Source organism: Schistocerca serialis, chromosome 1 (assembly GCF_023864345.2).
Source record: "Schistocerca serialis cubense isolate TAMUIC-IGC-003099 chromosome 1, iqSchSeri2.2, whole genome shotgun sequence".
Classification (NCBI taxonomy): Eukaryota; Metazoa; Arthropoda; class Insecta; order Orthoptera; family Acrididae; genus Schistocerca; species Schistocerca serialis.
In genome coordinates this window covers 396,365,438-396,387,294 of record NC_064638.1, presented here as the reverse complement: position 1 = coordinate 396,387,294, position 21,857 = coordinate 396,365,438, and the positions used below count along the sequence as shown (strand labels likewise).

At 37.6% G+C, this 21,857-nt stretch overlaps 1 protein-coding gene across 5 annotated transcripts in view; it reads right to left on the bottom strand.

Annotated features, from left to right (window-relative positions):
- The window catches only part of LOC126471512 (ribosome-releasing factor 2, mitochondrial), a 239,993-nt gene that overhangs the window by 177,332 nt on the left and 40,804 nt on the right, over positions 1-21,857 (bottom strand). The gene's annotated exons all lie outside the window — the stretch shown is intronic.

Here is a 21,857-nt window from a genome sequence, read left to right as displayed (position 1 = left end):
GTTCAACATAAAATTCAGGGAATGGCATGAAGTACAGGTTAGAAAATTCTCAGAATGGAGAGGGGTACAGGCCAAGAAGGTACACAGTTTTAGCAGGCCTTTGAAGCCCTATGGTGAAAATGAATTTGCATGTTGCTGAAGGGACTCAAATGCAGGCAGACTCACTCAAAACTGAGAAAGAAGAGCAGATGCATGAAACATCTGAAAAAAGAAGTAAGAGTCGAAAAGCCATTGGCAGAGTTAAAAACTGTCAATCACATGCAGTCAGAAGCTAACATAGACAACGTAAAACAAGATGCCAATGAAATTAACACCTTAACTTAAGACTCTGAGTTTTGATGGAGAAATAACATAGCCATTCAGTTGCAAGTAATTATTTAATAAGTTTTGACACCTCTAAGGATGTCTTCATCACAGTTCTGTGGTACATGATAAAAACATCCACTGTGCTGCAGCCAGCTCCTCGAAGATTTATGTTCACAGGAAACCATTGTGAAACATATGATTAGACTTTGTAGCTTTAAGTTTCAGGATAACTTAGTCGAAGTCCAGTGCGTGAGTATACTCGGGATTTTATTATTGGTAACTTTCAAAATTTTGTAGCTCACTAAAAGCTATCTTTGTATGTCTGTTTGTAATGTCATTTATAAGAGGATGTTTTCCATTAATAAATGAATAATTAATTATTTTTGCAACACAATTTGAAACAAATTGTGAAGTTAATGGGTTAAAGCTCACGTTAAGAAACAGGGGCCATACCCCCAAAGTTTGAGTATTTAATAACACAGAATATGGATAGTAGGAAGAAAGTAAACTACTCATGCATTAATTATGTATCGCATTTGCCCCACATTTTTTGTTTCAAATCTTACAAGTATTAGCTATCAAAACTTCACAGTCATACATTTTCAGTACTTTCTGTATGGGGTAAGGAGAAATTATTTTATGCTTTTCACGCCGATTTAAAATGTGGTAAGTTGAAATTTTTATTTTTATTTAAATATTCATTTTCTGCTCTTTAGTCTTGTGCTTGTGTAATTTTTCAATGCATTTTAAACATACTGATGAGACTGTAAGAGTCATGTCTTAAATTTCAGGTTATTTCAGTGCCTTTTCATGTGAAAATATAAGGAACAGAATGGTGTTATATCTACTTACTAATAATATATCAATTCGTTTGTTACCTTCCAACAAAATAAAATAAAGAAGCAAGCAAAATAAACTGAATATGACTTTTTGCAAGATTTTTATTTCAATCCTAGCTTCGTAGCTGTAGCTTCACCCTTGTACACATATGTTAATATACTGCACACATCTCCTCCTCCTCCTCTCTCTGTCCATTTCCTCCTCCCCCTAACTCTGGATATCTGCTGTTCATGCCTCTCTCTGTCCACCTCTCCATATCCCCTGTCTCTATCCATTTTCTTCTCTATCTTCCCTCCATCCATCTCCTCCTCACCCCTCTCTCTCTGTCCACCTCCTCCTTCCCTTTCTCTCTCTGTCCATCTCCTTCCCCCCACATCCATCTGTCCATCTCCTCTCCCCTCCTGTCTGTGTCCATCTCATACCTCATACTACCCACTATTGTTATCCATCTCCTCCTCACCCCTCTCTGTGCTCAGCAGTACCCATCTGCCATATAAGTCCTGAAACATTCAGATACTACCCACACAACACACCACTCATGAAGGGCACCCTAGATGTCAGGCATTACCAGTCTTTTTCAGCCAGCCCCCCCCCCTCCCCTACCAAACACACCAACAGAAAGTGTGTTAATATTGCATTGACATCCAGTTCTGAGGTATAGTTAAAATGTCAAGTCTCTAGTTTACTGGCAAGTTATATTAAAATCAACTGAAAAATTTGTACCAAAAAGACATACAGGCAAGGAAATAAGTTAATAAAAATGTGGTAATATACAGCAAATGGAGTACATGTTGCAAGGTTCATGATAAGCAAGAGTCCAGAACCATTTAGAACGACATATGTACTGAAGAGCAGTACATTACAGCTTCATCAATTTTGATTGTTCTTATCTGGAAAGCATAATGTTCACCCAATGATTTTCATCAAATCTTTCCGTGTTATATTGCTGCAGTACTGATGCAAGAATCAAAGGAATGGATTTGTCAGAGGGTATATATAGGGAGATGCCACACAGTGCAGTGACAGAAATACTAACACATGCCAAAATTTTGCTGAATTTGAGTGCACAATTTCTATCAAAGTATTGGTCACACAGAGTGCAGGTGAAACTCTGCCCAAAGGTTTTACACATGATAGAGGAGGACCACATACAAGCATGTGGACAGAATTTGTGAGTGACACAAAATGACATCAGGAATGACAAAAACAGTAGAGGCTTAGGAACTCTGATGACAAATGGCAGAGGAACACAGAACAATAAAAGTGAAAATCAAAGAAACAGACGTGAGTCAAATGGCCATACCCACAGGGTTGTGCAATGGACTTAAAGTATGCACCTCTAAAGCAGCACCCCATGCGTACATGTTTGGATCTGCAGAGTGGTTCGTATTGTCTGATTACACAATAAATGTGGGATAATCCTGGCACAAATTTACATGCATGCAGACTAGATTTCAATAATGCACCTTCATTCAAATTGAATATTTCTGGAAGTCAAAGTCTCTTATTTATTAAGTAATTGTTTCATTTTCTATTGTTATTACTATTTACTAGTGGGCAATGTTTCACAATTGCTAAATATGCATGGGGATTGGGTATATATCCTCATCTGCTTCTCCCTACCCTCTCTGTTCATCTCATCCTCACTTGCTCTTTGTCCGTTCCCTCTCCCTCTCTCCATCTCCTCCTCTCTCCAGCCAATAAGACATAAACACAACCATGCTGTTTTCTCAGAAAACAGACAAAATAGATGAAAATAAAACAACACATATGATTGTTCCATGTAATTATTTTTGGGTATGCAGCTGCGTAAATTTCACTTCCTCTGATATTTCAGCTGTATACCATCCAGCTATCTACTGAGTGAGCAAGGTGACTGATGGTCCAGCACTTGCTCCATCTTTTCAAATGCGTGGACCACGCCACTGCGCATACAGCCACAGGTACACAAGGTGCCAGAGATGCTGACTGACAACAAAGAGGTACAACACATGCATGAAATTAGATCTATGGCAGCAAGATAAATCCACACAGTGATAGCGATATATCTCTGTGAGCTGCAAATATTGTGACATCTTTGTAAGTTTATTAAAGAAACTGCTGGATTCCATGATTTGTCGAAGCTGATGCCACTATCTCTGTTAATTAAATTTGTCACCAAACAAATTTCAATTGTGTCTTTCACACTGAGTCCCAGAAAGATGAAGTAGAGGCTAAAATTTCAGCATCATCATACACTATAGTGTGCCCAGCATCAATAACGCAAATTTATTAGGTTGTAAGGGCCGGGTGTACCTGCAATGCTCTGTATGCCTATCATGGACTGTATGTGTTGGTTGTCCAATGTTTGAACAGCCACACCCACAGGGGATCTTGTAAACACCAGGCTTCTGAAGTACCAAATTGTTTTCAATGGAACACAGGAGTGCTGCTGTCTTTGGTGGAGGATGAAACATCATTTTCTCTTTGTGTTTGCTAAGGATCCATCCTATTTTTGATAACAGGTTCTCCACATATGACAGAAAAGCCATGCATTTACAACTTGCTGCGTCTTCTTCTACGTTCCTTATGCTCACTGTTGGTTTCATTCATAGAGCCTTAAGTAACTACTATGGAGAATACCATTGCTTTAAAAAACTCTTCTCGAGTGTAGAAGCTTGTCCTCCAGACTGCTCTCATCAGCAATGACATGTGCTCTGTGTACCAGAGTTCTGAGAACATTCATTGTCTGTTTAGGATTGTGGCAGCTATTTGCATGTAAATATAAACCCATATGGGTCAGTTTCTGATATACTTCATGTTCCTAAGTGGCATCATCTTTGTGTCATACCAAAACTTTCAAAATTGAAGGCATCCATGTTTCTCAATTTCCATTGTGAACTGCATTTGTCTATGGGTGGAATTCAGGTGATTTAAAAATTCTTTTACTTTAGCTTCCCCATGGGGCCATACTACAAACATGTCATCAACATACCTTCAAAATACTGTGGGCTTCAAGCTATCAGATTCCAGCTCCTTTTCCTTGAAGTCCTCCATAAAGAAGTTGGCCACCAATGGTGATGAAGGACTACCAATGGTGACACCGTCAGTCGGTTCATAAAATTTGTTACTGAATAAAAAATATGGCAAGGTAAAGACATGTTTAAACAATTATGTAACCTCTTTATCAAAGGTTTTGACAATGAGAAATAATTATTCCAGAAGAGGAACCTTTCTGAATGAAGACACTACATCAAAACTGACTAATATATCAGAAAAGTTCAATTTGAGTGATTTTAGTTTGCCATGGAACTCTGCCTAGTTATGCATGCAATGAGTGCATTTTTCCATAAGAGGCCTTAATAATGGCGCTAAGTGTTTAGCACAGTCACAGGTTGGAGAGCCAATGCTACTCACTATCAGATGTAGAGGAATATATTTCTTGTGGATCTCTGGAAGTCCATAAAGCGTCAGAGGAACTGTACCACTTAATTTCAATCTTCGCACAACTTATGGTACAAAGGTGGAGGCATTCAGAAGTGAAGTAGCTTCCTTACCACCTGGTTGGTGGGTCTTTAGTGGTCATCTGGTATCTGCTATCACTCAACAAACAATTCATTTTATTCTGCTAGTTGTCATGAGACTTTAAAACAGTGGCATTACCTTTATTAGCCAGAACAACCACCATCTCAGTATCCTGGTGACGGTAACATAGTGCATCACTCTCTGCCACAGAAATGTTACTCCTTTGTGGGTGAGCCTTCATAGCTGCTCAACAAGTTTCGTGCCTTATTTCTCTTGCTGAATCTGTGGAAAAATGTCGAACAGCTTCTACAATAGCACTGATAAATGCAGGTATTGGTAAAATTTTTAGTGTGGATGCAAACTTCAGTCCTTTCATAAAACCATCATCAAAACCTTTATCCATCATATCAATTGAAGCATTGAATAACACTTTCTTGCTGCGAAGATATCACAAGCTGGCTGAACTTTGCTGCTGTCTGTCTCGAAGTGGATACCTCACAAATTCAGTCTGACTTGACCCACATTATACCATCTATCCAGTTCCATGAATAGATATCTACAGATGCATGTACTAAAGTTTTTCAGAAACCAGGTACAATTCTCAACAGGTAAAGTAGAGCCACTCCTTAATGATAGCAGCACCAGTTTTCTTAAAATCTTATTCATTGCAGTTGATTTTATAAAATATACTAAGATGGAAAACTTTGAAATTATGCCATGGTCAAGGGACTTTAATAAAAAAAACTTAAAGAGCTCAGTAACATCACTCTCAAATGTTGTACCTTATCTAGCCATTGAACACTTAAAACTAGCTCCTCCCTGAAGAGGTATTTGATGTACATCTTCTTATTTTTGTGGCACGATAGTTGATCCATAATACTTCAGGCATGCAGCTCCATAAATTTCACTACTTCTTCTGATATCGTGGCTGTATATTGTCCAGCCATCTTCAGAGTGAGCTGGGTGACATGCTCCAAGTCTGCAGATTGTGTCACTGGACATTCAGCCACAAACACACAAAGTGCTAAAGACATTGATTGGCAGCAGAAAGCTAAAACATATGCACGAAATTAGATCTACGGCAGCACGGTCAATCAGCACGGTCATATCGATGCATCGCCGTGAGCTGCACCATTGCAACACCTTTGTGAGTTTATTAAAGAAAGTGACAGATTTCATGATTTTTCCAAGCTGAAGCCGCTATCTCTATTAATTTCATTCATCACCAACTGAATTTCAGTAGCTTGTTTCACTACTGAGTCCCATAAAAATGAAGTTGAGGTTAAAATTTCAGCATTATCACGCAACATAGAGTGCCCAGTGTCAATACCGCCACTTTATTAGTTTGTAAGATCTGATTGTACCTGCGGTGCACTGAGCATCTTTCACGGACTGTACGTATTGTCTGTTTGATGTATGAACAGGCATACTCACAGGGGATCTTGTAAACACCATGTTTCCAAAGCACCAAATCATCTTTAACGAAACCCAGGAGTGCTGCTTTCTTTGATGGAGGGTGAAAAATTACTTTCACTTTGTGTTTCCTGAAAATCTGTCCTATTTTTGAGACTAGGCTTCCCACATACGGCAGAAAAGCAATTCATTTAAAACTTCCCATATCTTCTTCCGAATTCTTTATACCCAGTGTTGGTTTCATTTGTAGTGCCTTACATATTTGCTGAGGAGAATACCTGTTGGCTTCAAAAGCCCTTCTCAAATGTAGAAGCTCCTCCTCCAGATTGCTCTCATCAGCAACAACGTGTGCTCTGTGTACTACAGTTCTGAGAACATTCACTGTCTGTGTAGGATGGTGGGAGCTTTTTGCATGTATATATAAATCCATATGGGTCAGTTTCCCATATACTGCATGTTGCAAAGTGCCATCATCTTTTTGTCATACCAAAACTTTCGAAATGGAAGGCATCCATCAAGCTGTGGTGCACCTTTTCTGGCACACCAGCTCTTTGGCACATCACTATCGATTACCCGGCTGTACTACGATCTTTGCCACTGTTGTGATCTGGGGGCTGTTTTGCAGTCACGGCAGTTGGGGTCAGACTAGCTATGAGGAGGAAGGATGTGCTCGTGGGGACAAAGGAGGAAAAGATGCAGGCTCGGCCAGCAGCAGTGCAGCTGGACTACCTTGCAACATAGTTGCCTGATGTCAACTCCGGGCCCTGTTCGTCGCATTGCCTTGGTGCCCGTTCTCTCAGAGAGACCCATCCCTCGAGACCATCTCAAACAACACTCTCCATCAAAGGTGTAAGTGATTTTGGTGTCTCCGTTTTGTTGAACGATTTGCGTTGCAGCGATTGTTCTTGTTGGTTGGTTGCCCTAACGTACATGTTGCTGAGGGAAGAGCAGCTGGCAAGGTGTGAGACCACATGGAGAGCAGCAGTCACTACTTCCTTTAAAAAATCAGTGTTCCCAAATGAGGTAGTAACTGTAAGGTATTTAAGATATTAGGTCATAGTCTAGTTGTAATTTTCTGCATACCAAGCTTACACAATTGGCAGCTACACTGCAGACCTATGCAACCAAATTATAGTGCACAAAACCTAGTATCATTGTGAAGTTGTGCATTTGAATAATGTGATATTATCTTGAATTTTTTTCCATTTCGTCTTTGTGCACATCGTCGGCCTTAATCATATGTGGAAATATTGTTGTTTGGCAAACTATGAGAGTGTAAAAGTCTGACACTGTATTTTCAGCATTGGATTTGTGTACAGTTCTTAGTTTAAATGTTTTACAGCATTGATATTGCTGTAAAACTTGTCACTTCTATTGAAAGCATTTATTGGTTCTTCATTTATATTGTTGTTTATTGACCTCTTAACTTTTATTAATTGATGTTTGCTTGGCCTTTGCCGTGTTTTCTGCGGTCTGTATGTGTTCAAGTTTTCTGCGTGTTGGGGTGTGTGGGAGCGGCACCATGTACTGCTTCGGTGCACAGAAGCTATGACATGTCATCTAATGGGAAGTGACTCCCGGTTGGGTCCCAGTGTTTAGGTGTTGCTTTGGACGGCTGGTCTGCTGCTTCCGGCGTTTTAAGTTAAGTCACCTTTTGCCCAGGGCAGCCTGGCATCACTGCCCATTTGGTAGACATTTAACCTTATCTGTTTTATAAAAGCTTGTTTTGAATAAATTGTCAATTATTGATTTGCTAGTTGTTGTGTTAAGGGGTGACATAGTAGGGGCCTTGACCTTCCTTGCTAAGTGTACCCCTCATCCCAGCTTTTCCATTGTGAACTGCATTTGTCTCTGGATGGAATTCAGATGATTTAAAAATTATTTTAATTTATCTTCACCATAAAGCCACACTAAAAACGTATCATCAACGTATCTCCAAACTGCTGTTGGCTTCAAGCTGGCCTTTTCCTTGAAGTCCTCACGTAATTCATCAGACTTCAATGGAAAACTAAAATCACTCAAACTGAACATTTCTAATATATTAGTTTGAATGTCGTGTTGCTGTTCACAAAGGTTCCTCTTTCAGAATCATTATTCATAATTGGAAAAACTTTGATAAAGAGATTTCAGCATTGTTTAAACATGTCTTGACCTCACCATATTTTTTATTCAATAACAAAATTAATTAACTGACTGATGGTGTCATTATTGGTAGTCCTTTGTCACAATTGGTAGCTATCTTCTTTATGGAGGACTTCAAGGAAAAGGAGCTGGAATCTGCTAGCTTGAAGCTCACAGTAGTTTGAAGTTATGTTGATGATATGTTTGTAGTATGGCCCTATGGGGAAGATAAAGTATAAAATTTAATTCCACCCACAGACAAATGCAGTTCACAATGGAAATTGAGAAATGTGGATGCCTTCAATTTTGAAAGTTTTGGTATGACACAAAGATGATGCCACTTAGGAACATGCAGTGTATCAGAAACTGACCCATATGGGTTTATATTTACAAGCAAATAGCTGCCACAATCCTATACAGACAATGAGTGTTCTCAGAACTCTGGTACACAGAGCACATGTCATTGCTGATGAGAGCAGTCTGAAGGACGAGCTTCTACACTTGAGAAGGGTTTTAGCAAGCAATGGGTATTCTCCACAGTAATTACATAAGGCACTATGAATGAAACCAACAGTGGGCATACGAAATGTAGAAGAAGACACAGCAAGTTTTAAATGCATGGTTGTTCTGTTGTATGTGGGAACACTGTTGTCAAAATTAGGATGGACCCTCAGCAAACACAAAGTGAAAGTGAATTTTCACCCTCAACCAAAGACAGCAGCACTTCTGGGTTCTGTTACATATGATTTGGTGCCAGTGTGTGTGGTTGTTTCCAAACTGAACAGACAATACATACAGTCCTTGAGAGACGCACAGAGCACCACTTGTATAACCAGTTCTTACAACTTAATAAATAAGTGGTATTGACATTGGGCGCTCTACAGTGCACAATAACTTCAAAATTTTAGCCTCGACTTCATCTTTCTGAGACTTAGTAGTGAAAGAAGCAACTGAAATTCGTTTGGCAACAAATGTTATTGTCAGAGATAGTGGCCTCAGCTTGCACTAATCATGGAATCCAGCACTTTCTTTAACAAACTGACAAAGACATCATCACAACAGTGCAGCTTACAGTGATACATCAATATCATCTTGTGGGTCAGTCGTGCAGACTAGATGAGTATGTTGTACCTCTTTGCCACCAATGAACATATATAATGAGAAAGGACATATATGGGGGCAACAATCTGTCTGACTGTGAGAAAGAAAATAAAGCTATGCATTTTCACAGGAGAGCACAGCATTTTCTTTCTCATAGTTTGTTTTAACAAGAAACCTGTACATTGCTGGTTTAAGAAATTGCAGCTTATGCACATCTGAATGTCTATTAGTGTGTCATGTGAAAATCTGAATTAACTGGTAAAAAAAATTTTGAAATTTTTGCTAACAACAATTACCTTTATATTACAGGTATATTCACATATTAAAAAAATATATAGCTTATGTCTGTTCATTAGAGTATCGTCTAAAAATTTGAAATAAATTAGTCAAGCACTTATTGAGATTTTTGGTAACAGCTTTTCCCCTTTGTATATTACATATATACTTATATATTGTATATATTAATAATTATATAATCTGTGTCCATCCAAGCATTCATTAGATTATCATCTAAAAATTTGAAGTAAATTGGCCAAGAATATTGGATATTTCCCCTTTATATATTATATATACATTCATATATTTAAAAAAAAAACATGTAACTTATGTCCATCCAACTGACCATTAGAATATTGTGTAAAAATTTGAAGTAAATCTGTCAGCTACTATTCAAGAATTTTGGAAACAACTTTAAACAATGACTTGTCTTCATACTGTTGCACAGATTATATATATAAATTTTGAAACAAAACTCTATTAAATGTCTGGATGGACATAGTTGCTATATATATTACCACATTTACGAAAATTTACAATCTGTTGGCTATGTTCGTTTGAATGTTTATTAGAGCATCATGTTAAAATTTGAAGTAAATTGGTCACGTACTTTTTGGTATTTGTGGTGAAAACTTTAAACAGTGACTCCTCTTTATATAGTAGTATATATTACGTAATTGTTGATCTCTTATGTAGTTATCCCGGATTTATGTTATTACTGTTCTTAATTGTGGACTCAACTGTTCATTTTATACTATGAAACTTGTCTGCACAACACTATATTTATCTAAATTTCTGTTTATACAGCATTTTGCACATGGAGGACACAGTACCCCCCCCCCCCCCCCCCCACAGTTATTGCCCTGGCAGTGCCTTTAACCTTTAGGATCAGGGTAGGATGATGACACCAATGAAAAGCCAGATGTTGCTGAATTTGATGCTGGCTGGGAAGAAGGGATGAAGGGAGGGGTGTATGTTCCCTATAAAAGAAGGTCTGCTGGAAAAACTATTGCTTTTGTTTGATTACTGCATTTTTGAAAATTTACCAATTGAAAATTGCACAAAACATCCAGTACGGAACCATGTGGAGCTATTGAAAGGATGCCTTTGGATTGGAACCTTCAAGGAGTTAGAAAACGTGGTCGTCCCAAACAAATGTGGAAAAGGACAATCGAGAGAGAAGCTGCAGAGGATGGGAAAACCTGGAGTGAAGTGAAGAGACTCGTACCAGGTGGAGGAATTTCGTCATGGCCCTATGTTCCAGAGGGAATGACAGGAACTAAGCATAAGCATCCAATATGAAAACCTAAAACCAGCTAGCCACATATGTCACTGCACCTGTGCTGTTCATGTGGATCTTTGTCTAATGCCCCCTTAAGTTAAAATAACAAGTACTGATAGTAACACCATGAGAACATACTGAAATGGAAATCACTGGAAGAGTTGATAGAGGAGACAGCCATGGAAAAACAATAATAACCACGAGTTGGAATTTAAAAAATGCCAACAGAAACATGAATGGATGAATACAGTTGGAACTGGACAAGTAGCTTGTCAGTCTTCATCTCGAAACACAGGCTGGAAATAAGAGAAGAGGGAAACGAAGCACAATACAAGTACTGCATTACAACACTGTAGGGGAGTTAGAAGGTGTACTTAGAAATGGTACAAAATTATGTAATCAGGCAAAAATGTTTGCATAAATGGAATAATAGTCAATAGTTGTGATTCACACAAGAGCTGTACTGAGGTGTATTTTGTAAAATACAGAAGGAGGAGGAAGTATCAACATCAGCAGCATGTGGTGTGAAATTAATAGTAGTTAGTGGAAATAGGACAAAGTTAGTCAAGTTGCAAGCTTTTGTAGAATTGGAACTGAATAGCAAAATAATGGGACATTACTTTTTGGTTGTTGGCGAATTACTGGTGGACTGTTTTGGGATTTGATTTTTTATGGGAGAAATACATACGAATCAACTTCTTGATGTAAATTTAAAGATATGTGTCTGGGAGGAAGTAAATAAATCACAGAATGCAATACCACACTTAGAAGATTCAGTGAACAGATTAAGAGTGCATAGTTGCTACTGAACATAGTTCATTATAAGAAGTACTTACAGAAGAAAGTGTCAAACTGAATGTGAAAGAGGTGATTCAAGGTAAAGCAGACAAATCATGTTATTTAAATGTGAGATTGAAGCAAGAGTTAGAAGATACACTAGTCTGATGTGTTTGAGAAATGAGCAGACACAGTCAAAGAATCACCTTGATGTGGAATCCCAAAAACCCTTTTGTCTCCTCACTTGCACTACACCCTATGCTAAGAGATCAGATTTAAATTTTGAAACTGATTGGCAGATAGTTGATGATTTGAAAAACCCGTATTGTAGTCCTCTTCTAATTTTGTTAAAATCAAGAGGGGGAGCAGGTCTAGTCGGGCTGCTACAACCATTTACAAAATTTTGGTACCAGTCACGATACAGCCAATACATTTGGGAGAGCAGTTTCGAAAGTTCCATGGAGGTCAGTATCTGTCAGGTTTGACTTGAAATAATTATACTGCAAAATTCTCTTGACAAAAGAACTGCACAGATATATGACTAGATTTGTCAGGAAAAGTTACCATTTCATTTCAGAGTACTACACTTCGGAATAATTTGAGTGTTGGTGTACTTACAGTAGCCTTAGACAAAGAGTTAGGACTGATATTGTTGGACACAGAGATTTGCATGTACAGTCTTTGACATAAAACATGGCCACTGCTGAGCCTAAGTTCGATCGGATTGCAAGCTGAGACAAATAACCTGGCCACGCTGATAAATATTTGAAGTCCCGCCCTCTGTACAATCTGGAAACACTGTATGCTGCAGCACTTCCTGGAGGAAGTCTTGGCTCCAGTTCAAGTGAGTTTGGTCTGGCTGTGGCCGTGGTCTAGCGGTAAAATGCTTGACGTCTGAATGTAAGGTCTCACAATTGAGACTCTTCTTTGGCTAAATTTTTGTAGCATCTTTCGTCTGAATGTTGAAGTCATGAGTGAAGTGATCGCAGAGCTACAATTTGTTTCACTTTCTGACACACACTGGTAATAATAGTTTCACCCAGTAGCAGTAACCAATTGCTTGGCAGACTGTTTGCTTCCAACTCAATTTTGATTTCAGGCGAGACGGCTGACCTGTGACATACTGCGCGTGGAGGTCCACATCGAAATTTTGTTTCGTTCTTACGGCACTTCTGCCTTTGTTCTTTGACATTTCCGGTCGAAAAAATTCCAGTTTGTAGAGGAAATATCAACAAGTATTTTAACCAAATTTGACATTGATATCTAAAACTCATCCTGAGAAAAAAATTCTCAAAGAACATGCTTTTTCTGGCCAAAGATAGTAAACATCCCCTTAATGCCCAGGCATTCTGGCTTCACTACTGTGTTGTAATGACTTATTTTTGCTTTTTCGAAAGGCAGATTTTACCGTAGAAGTCTATGGTGATACCATATGTTCTCCCCATTTTATGCAACTTTTCCTCTATTGGAGATTTTTCCAAAGCATTTTCTTGGATTATCTACCCTAGATATTTGAATTTTTTTTTTTTTATCCTCTCTACTTGGCCAACATCTGTTTTCAGGAATAAATTGTAGTGCCCTCAATGTTTGTACAATTTTTTTTTTTTCCTGCAGAAGGTCTTAAGCCAGTTATGCTGGCTGTTTCTTCCAGGAGATTTATTTGTTACAGGAGACACTACATTTTCGCAAAGTATAGAAAAATCATCTGCAAATGCAAGACAGTTGACTTTGATCAATTTTCCTCCTCTTCATAACCATATAGGTGAGGTGTCGAGTCCAATAAATTTTTCATCCCATATTCTCGGCGTTTTTCTCAACACACTATTAAATAGAATTAGAGGCCTGTCACCTTGCCGTACACCTGTTTTTACTGTGAAAGGCTGTGAAATCTCTCCCATCAATTTTACTTTATAGAATGTATATGTAAGTGTTTTGCAGATTAGGTTTGCAAGTTTCAACTTTATGCCAAATTCTCAGGTTATTTTACTTACAGCTTCTCTATCAACAGAATCAAAAGGCTTTTTGAAAACCACAAACATAACTACAACGTCCTTTGAATTAAGTAATCTGTGGTGATTTACTGACTTGAGATTAAATATTTGTTCTGAACATGACCTTCCTTTCCTAAAACCACCTTGATATTCACCTAAATGATTGTTTAGTGTTGTTTCTATTCTTGGAACATACTTCATATGTTGTTGGCAGTAAAGAGATTCCTCTGTAGTTGTTTACATCCTGTTTATTACCTTTTTTGTGGAGTGGATGTATCAAGGCAACTTTCCATTCCTCTGGGTTTTTTTTTTTTTCAGATTTATTGAAGAGTAAACTTAGCTCCTTTGCTATATTTGGCAAAGATCACTTTAAAAGTTCAGCTTCAATAGAACCGTCTCCACTAACTCTGTTGTTTTTGAGGGTTTTAATTACTTCTTCAATTTCTTCTATAGTTGGTGAATATTCTTCAATTAATAACTGAGAATTTCAAATTATGACTTGGCTCAGAACAATTCAGAAGATGATTGAAAAAAGACAAGTATTATATTTTAGAAAATTTTTGTCTATTTTGAAAAGTTTCTTCTTTTCAAAGGCTGATTTGGTATTTCTGATTAATCTGGCTGTTTCCTTTCTTTGCAGTTTAAATTGATGATAATCTTCAATTTTCTTTGAGTATTTCCATTCTTCCCACTTTTTAGCCCTCTCCACTATGGCTCCTTTGCATCTTTCACTCCATCATATTTTCCTTTTATTTTTTATTGACCCAAATATTTCCCGTGCAGCATTATTAATTGTTTTGGATATTTCTTGCCAGTGATATGTTTAGCCACTTTAATTTTGTATTGATAGTTTTTAATTGATTCTTTTGTTACAGTAAGTCTGTCTGTATTATATTTTATTAACTTTTGTGACTTTATTTGTTTTTTATTAGGTAGGAGTTTGACTTTAATTTTATTTAGGTAATGATTCACTACTTCTTACTACTTTCACATTCATAATTTCCATTGCATTTTTTTTTGCAAAACAGCTATATGACCTAACTGAAATTCTCCTAACATTGGGTTGGGAGATATCCACATTTTAGCTTTTCTTGGGCGTTTCCCAAAGAACGTTGACATTAGTTTCAGGTGAGAGCTCAGACACAAATTCATTAGCCTCATACTATCTCCGTTGGTTCTTCTATGAGCAAGGTATTGTCCTACTACATTTCTAAATTTCTTTTCTCTGCCTATTTGTGCACTGAAGTCACCTAATAGTAATACAGTGATCATCTTTGGAATTTCAGATAGTTCAGTTTCCAAAAGACCCCATAATTCTTATGTTTTTCTGAATTTTTCCTATTCTCATTTATTGGTGCATGGCAATTAACAAATATGTACAATATATCTTGTTCTTGCATTTTACTGATAGGTAAAATATTCTCTCTGAGAGGGATTTAAATTATGTTACATTTCCTTTTATACTTTTATGAACATAGAAAGCTATACCCAATAATGGCACTTAATTCAAAATTTTGATTGCTGGTTTGCCTTTGAAGATTCTGTAGTTACAAGTATCAACTACATTTTCATCTAGGAACTGCTAAAATTGTATTTCTCTAAAAGTATTTCTAGTCTTCCTGTATTTAACTCAAAAAATTGCGTTTAACAAGAATTCCTCATTTTCTAACCTTTCTGACACGAAAGAAGACTGTTAAGCACAGTGTTATACAGTAACAATGTAGGGATATCAAAGCTAGTGATATTAGTTTCGTTCATGCAGGATATGACTGAAGTATTGAGATACGTAATTTTCCATCACTGATAAAATTCCCCCAAAATATAAAGGAATAATTTGCAACAAATCTTATTTCAGTGGAGTAAAAAAATATTTGAATTCAACCTTGTCCCACACATCACAAAACAGTAACAAACCAAACACTTTATACCTCACAATCGACTATCTGTGTGCACTCTTGTGTATATCGGCAGGATGGAAGCCAGAATAAAAACAGTTAACTAATTATTCAATGTCATGCAGTAATCAGTTCATTTGAGGATGTAAAAGAGAAGAAACTGGAAATATGTTGATTAAAATGGAAACTAATCTGTTAATGTGGGCAAAATGAGATTCAGTGCCTTCACATATTTTTCATCTCTCTCTCTCTGTGTGTGTGTGTGTGTGTGTGTGTGTGTGTGTGTGAGAGAGAGAGAGAGAGAGAGAGAGAGAGAGAGAGAGAGAGAGAGAGAGAGAGAGAGAGAGAGAGACGGTCTGCTGACTGATTTCTTAATGAGAGAGATGCCAGTTTATACTGTCAGAGAGCAGCTATGAAACAACCTTTGACCGACCATCAGAAAACTGACCCTCTTCACTTTTAGGGCACAATACATCAACTTTGATTCGAGCAAAGTAATCTTCTCCTATGAAAAAGTATTTTCTTCTTGTAGTGATGCCCCTGCTTGGGTGAGATATGAGAATTAATGTATAAAATTATTTCAGAAGCAACTGTTTCATGCCTAAATGGCTTTAGTTTTGTAGTAGGTTAAAAATAATCGAAATAAGCAGTTTCCTATATGTTGACTTCATTAGTCTCATCCATTATCTGTTAAGTAAATGTAATCACTGAATGTGTGCATAACCATTTTAACAAGCAATAATTTGGGAGCTTTAAGTGTACCACCCACAGGAACAACACTTCCAACCAGGCTATGTTCACGAAAGGCAAAGAAGTGGATGGTTCTCTGTTGCAATATGGAGCTATATCTCGGTTCATGGAGCAGGCCCTCTGTGAAGAATAGATATAATTCTCAATGGAAACACGCATACTAATTTGTTCGATTGAGGTCAATTGAGAAGTAGCAGCTCCTGTCACAAAAACTGACAATGGCTGGGAAAGCGGTATGCTGACCATATGCCCCTCCATATCCGCATCCAGAGATGCCGGTCGGCTGAAGATGAGATGGCAATCAGCTGGTACCATTGGGCCTTCTGAGGCCTGTTCAAACAGAATTTAGTTTAGTTTAGTTTTCCATCATGAAACCAGGTGTAGAAATGTTGCACCCACGGGATGAAATATATTTTCTGCAGGTATTAACAATGGAAACTGTAGAGTTATGAATACTTCCAGTTTTTCTGAAAACTTATTCATTACTTTCATGAACTATACTCCTTGCTGAAGCAACTGTTCGACTCTCATTTCTATTCTTTCGATCTCTCCGTAATAACTGGATTTCTTGGACATCATCTTAGTTTCTTTTTTAGTAGTACATTTCATAATTATATTTGGAAGAAAGAATTCGTATGTAAGACTATGACCTACGAATTGATTCTCGTCCTTTCTTTTTCTCTTCTTAATCTTTTATCCTAGCCTCATACAGATTCCCATCCCCATACGAACAGGCTTGAAAATTTGTGTTTCTCAGTTTCTAAAAGCTATGACAACACTTATAAAATTTAAAACCAAAATATTGTTGTGCATCGAACAGATAATAGTAAGGAGTGTAAAGAGTAACTGTCATTGAGTAAAATCATATAGCAGTTCATATCATATGCAGTGTAATAAAACTGTTAGTGACTTAGGAGAACTAATTATGCACCAATAATTGATTGCATGTGCCCAACATTTTTCATTTTAAATTTTGGCAAGTATTGTCATAGGTACTGAAAATTCATAAGCTCAAAGTTTCTGAACTACCAGTACTGGGTAAGGATTTTGTATGGGACTAGGAGTAATTATTTTATATGTTTTATTTTACTCTAAAAAGTATTACATTAAAAACTGTTTTGTTCAAATAATTATTTACTATGTTCGTATGTTTCTTCTAGCCATGGAAGCCTGGGTAGTGGCCTGAATTGTGTACTGTTAACAACCTTATCAGATTTTGATATAGCCTATCTCAGGTCATTCGTACTCACTTCTGCCCGCCTGCCTGACAAGGGAAGTGTGCAAGGTTGTGGATAACGACCAGAGTGGAGTGAATGGTGATCAAGTTTCAGTTGCCAGAAATCTTGCCATAAAGCTGTTTACCCAGGTGGGCCTTTCGTAAGTGGATATTGCTTTCGGAAAGAGCTGAGATAGTAGTAGCAGTAGCGTCTTACATTAGCACACTGTGGTGTGTGGGTTCGATTCTAGTCCTATGGGAGATTTGTTTTTCATTTATCTCTCTCTTTACTCTTCTTCTATTTTCACTTTTGATACCAGGTGCCAACTACTTTCGTTATGTTGATTACAAAACAGATGACGAAGTGATCAAACAAAACCAATTTCAGATTTAATATTCTGTAGTTGCATGCAGATGTATTTACTATGATACAGTTTACACATTTCATGCTGTTTGTCATCATATCAACACTGGAAACATCAGTTGTTTCATGGGTAAGCTTCACCATGGCATTTAGTTGTCACTAATTGGAAGGGAAAACTTATTTCATTAACATTCTGAAATCAGTTATTTACCTAAACTTTAGGCACTTGTTCCAAGCCCTGAGCAGTGAGTAACAATGTTGACATGAGAAACAAAGAGTCAATGGTGGCAACCACCATCATCTTTGGTAAATGCTGCACATTGTGCGAGCAGCCACTTGTAATGTCCACAGGGCATAGCCCCCAATAAAAATGGATCTGTATCATTAATTGTATAATTATGAGTGGAAAGAGAGAGAAAAGGATACTAAAGTAGAGGATAGCTGTCATTTTGAACAGACAAAGCCATGAAACAGAGTCTAAGAAAAGGTCAGCTGAGTACTCCACTATTTGCAGTAACATACACTAACACATTTCTACTCTAACAAAAATAAAAAAGTAAACTTTTACATGACTTGTATCGAATCCGTGATTTCAAATAGTCTAGCCTAGCAACAGGCATTCTAATCTACAACTGCATATGCCATTTTAATGGAGGACGATACATCCTGAATGGAGACCTATGATTCTGTGTTCTGATCTCCATCACTGCACCCTCCCCTTATAAGTCCCCCCCCCTCCCCCCACACACACTATGCTCATCCAAGTTTCATGGAATATGAAACCCTTTCTCTTACTGTGACTTTTAAATCTCTAGCTTAAGATGCCACAGCTATTGCACGGTCGAATTTGTTCACAGCATTAAAATTAAAAATTCTCACTATTAATCAGTAATGTACTTCAAACCTAATAGGTGATAATTTTTTTACAGGGCCACAGCCCCTTTCACAACAGCAGAGTCATCTAGAACTGGTTCGAACAACAGAGAAGGATAAAACTTCTTCCTTTCGTGTCGAGACCACCAGACCTCAAACCAATAGAAAATATGTGGGTGGAAGCTGAGAGGTTGCTACCACTTCAAGTAATGTATGCAGAATGCCTAAGATCCAACACAGAGACTATGTGGTGGCAGATTAATAGTCAGGAAAATCTCTGTACACATTTAGCATTGTCAGTGTTTGGACACCTTCAAGCTATCATAGAAAATGACGGAGGATGGGTAGGGCACTAAAATCAAAATAAAGGCTAAATAAGCCAGTCAGTATAGGCTTAATCCCCACAGGATTGACATCCTTCAGCCGCCTTTTGCAAAAAGTTTTTTATTTACAGGACATTGAAAGCAGCATATTACTTCATGCCAGCAAATTATCATAATGTCCAACATCAAATGTATGTCTGTGCAGCAACTGATGGTTGGATTGGTGCACACATTGTCCAAGAACCATAGATAATCTGTTTCACTGGATATATGAGGACAGACACATCAACACATCTATATGATATAGCGGGCAGACTCTACACATAGCTTAAACATTCTCCTCACCCAAAAGAGGGCAAAGCCGACTGATAGCTGCAGACCTCTCTTCCAAAAGTTGCTCATCCTACCCCTTGGCAGCCTGCATATACTAGAACTATGCAAATTTGTAAAAAGTAATATTACAAAATTTAATAAAAATGTAAATGTCCATGACTATGGTACTAGACAGAAAATGAAACTCCATGTTAAAGAAATGAGCACCTCTGCCTTTAAAAACTCTCCCTTCAACAAAGGCATTAAAATATACAATAGCCTGCCATCAGAAATAAAAACAGTAAGTCTCTGACTGTATTTAATAAAAAAAATTAAAATCATTCCTACTTGATCATTGTTTCTACAGTGCAAGTGAATTTCTGCTCCACATGGGTGGAAAGAAACATGAAACAAATTGCAGCAAAGAACTTTGTAAAGATTAAAACATTAATGCAAGTATGTGCAAAAATCTTGCATCTATATCATCTGCTACTAAGCAAATTAAGTGCAGAAAGGATATCCAACCAGGTACTGTTGTGTATGTGTGTGAGAGGAATACAACACTAAAATACAAATGTGTAACTGAGTATTTAATTTGTGTGTTCATAACTTCTCAGAAAATATGTATGTAAGCTCATGTTTGTGTAAACTTTTGGCATATTACTTCATGCCAGCAAATTATCATAATGTCCAACATCAAATGTATGTCTGTGCATCACCATGTGCATGTCATGCACAGTATTGATTCAGAGGACAATAAGTAAAATAAATGGTGTGGACACTAGCCACCTTTTCATAAAGGCTCATTTTTTGACATTGCGACTTAAATGAGTAAATGAACAACTTTGTTTTACCGTTTTTCAGGATCTAAGAGAATTCCTGGTGACTACTTTGAAGGACAGTAACAGGTGCAAACATGTAACTCTTTCGTATCAGTTGCAAGTAAATAGTTGCCATTATTTAAGTTCCAACCCTCGTATTCAGTCTTCTCGCACTCTTGTCTACGTAAGCTGTTTTAATGGCCACAGATGTCCCTTTTGTTAATATCTGGTTCCATCAGTACATAAACATCTCTAAATAGGTGCAAGTCAACTGTCAGCGATCCTTATTTGAGGTTTGTTCATGATGTAGAACCCACATGTCAAGGGGAATAGTTATAAAGTGAACGTACTGATTAACATAGTTACTCTGTGCTAAGTTTCTATAGTAGCAGTTAGGCACCCTCTGTAGACATTTTCTGACATTGGCATTAGCAACATCCTTTCGTTCAGGGTGGCTCTGAATGCGGGCAGATTTGTTCATTTAAATGTAACTGAATAGCTTAAATGTAATTTTCGATTAGCATCAAGTTCTCCACGAGTCCATATGTGGTCCTCAAAATGTGCAGTGTACCTGTGTTGCTATAAATCATGCACTGCAAAGCTTTAGCAGAGTTTATCACATACATTTACTGGACAAATTCCTGAAGAAATAATCACATGAAGGATCACCTCCAAAAGAAAAAATGTGACTTGTAAAGCATTAATAGCATTAAACAACATAGAGCGATATTTTAATTGAATCACAAACTATAAAAATGATTCTGTGCCATAGTTATGTCTTGCATATTAGTGTAATAGAAAAGTCATCATATTAAAATGGGTCATCTGCCTACATTGGTACTGAGTATCAAATGCTAATTGTAGACTTTTATGTGGAGCATCATTCAACAACAATAAAGCATTTTATACTCTCCAAAGCAATGAACGATAGCAGGTGCCTTGGACAAGGGGTGAGGCAGTACAGTACTGCTGCTGCAATCAGTGGTGGTAGCTAACAAATGGGTCCCAGATGGTACTGGCACATGTAATGTTCAGAGACTAACAGTCCACAAAGCAATCTGGCACAAAACTGTTATTACTGATGTGTGAGGAGGTGCAATACACTGTAGCTGCATTATGCTTTCATTCATGACATCAACATTCAGACAAAAACTGCTATAAAATTTTAAGCAGCAAGTGGTCTTGATCACAAGACCTGACATTCAGACATCATGTGTTTTACCGTTAGACCACAGCTACAACTAGAACAAACTTACATGAATTGGAGGCAAGACTTAAATTGGAAAGACCACACAGATAATACTGTGGGGAGGGTGAAACAAAGACTGTGCTTTGTTGGTGGAACACTTAGAAGATGTGACAAACACACTAAAGAGACAACGTACATTACACTTGTCCATCCTCTGATGGAATATTGCTGTGCGGTATGGGATCCTTACCAAGTGGGATTGACGGAGGACATCGAAAAAGTGCAAAGGAGGGCATCTCGTTTTGTGTTATCGTGCAATAGGGGTGAGAGTGTCACTGATATGATACACCAGTTGGGGTGCCAGTCAATGAAACAAAGGCGGCTTTCTTTGCGATGAGATCTATTTACGAAATTTCAATCACCAGCTTTCTCTTCCGAGTGCGAAAATATTTTGTTGACACCCACCTACATAGGGAGAAGTGATGATCACAATAAAAAAAGAG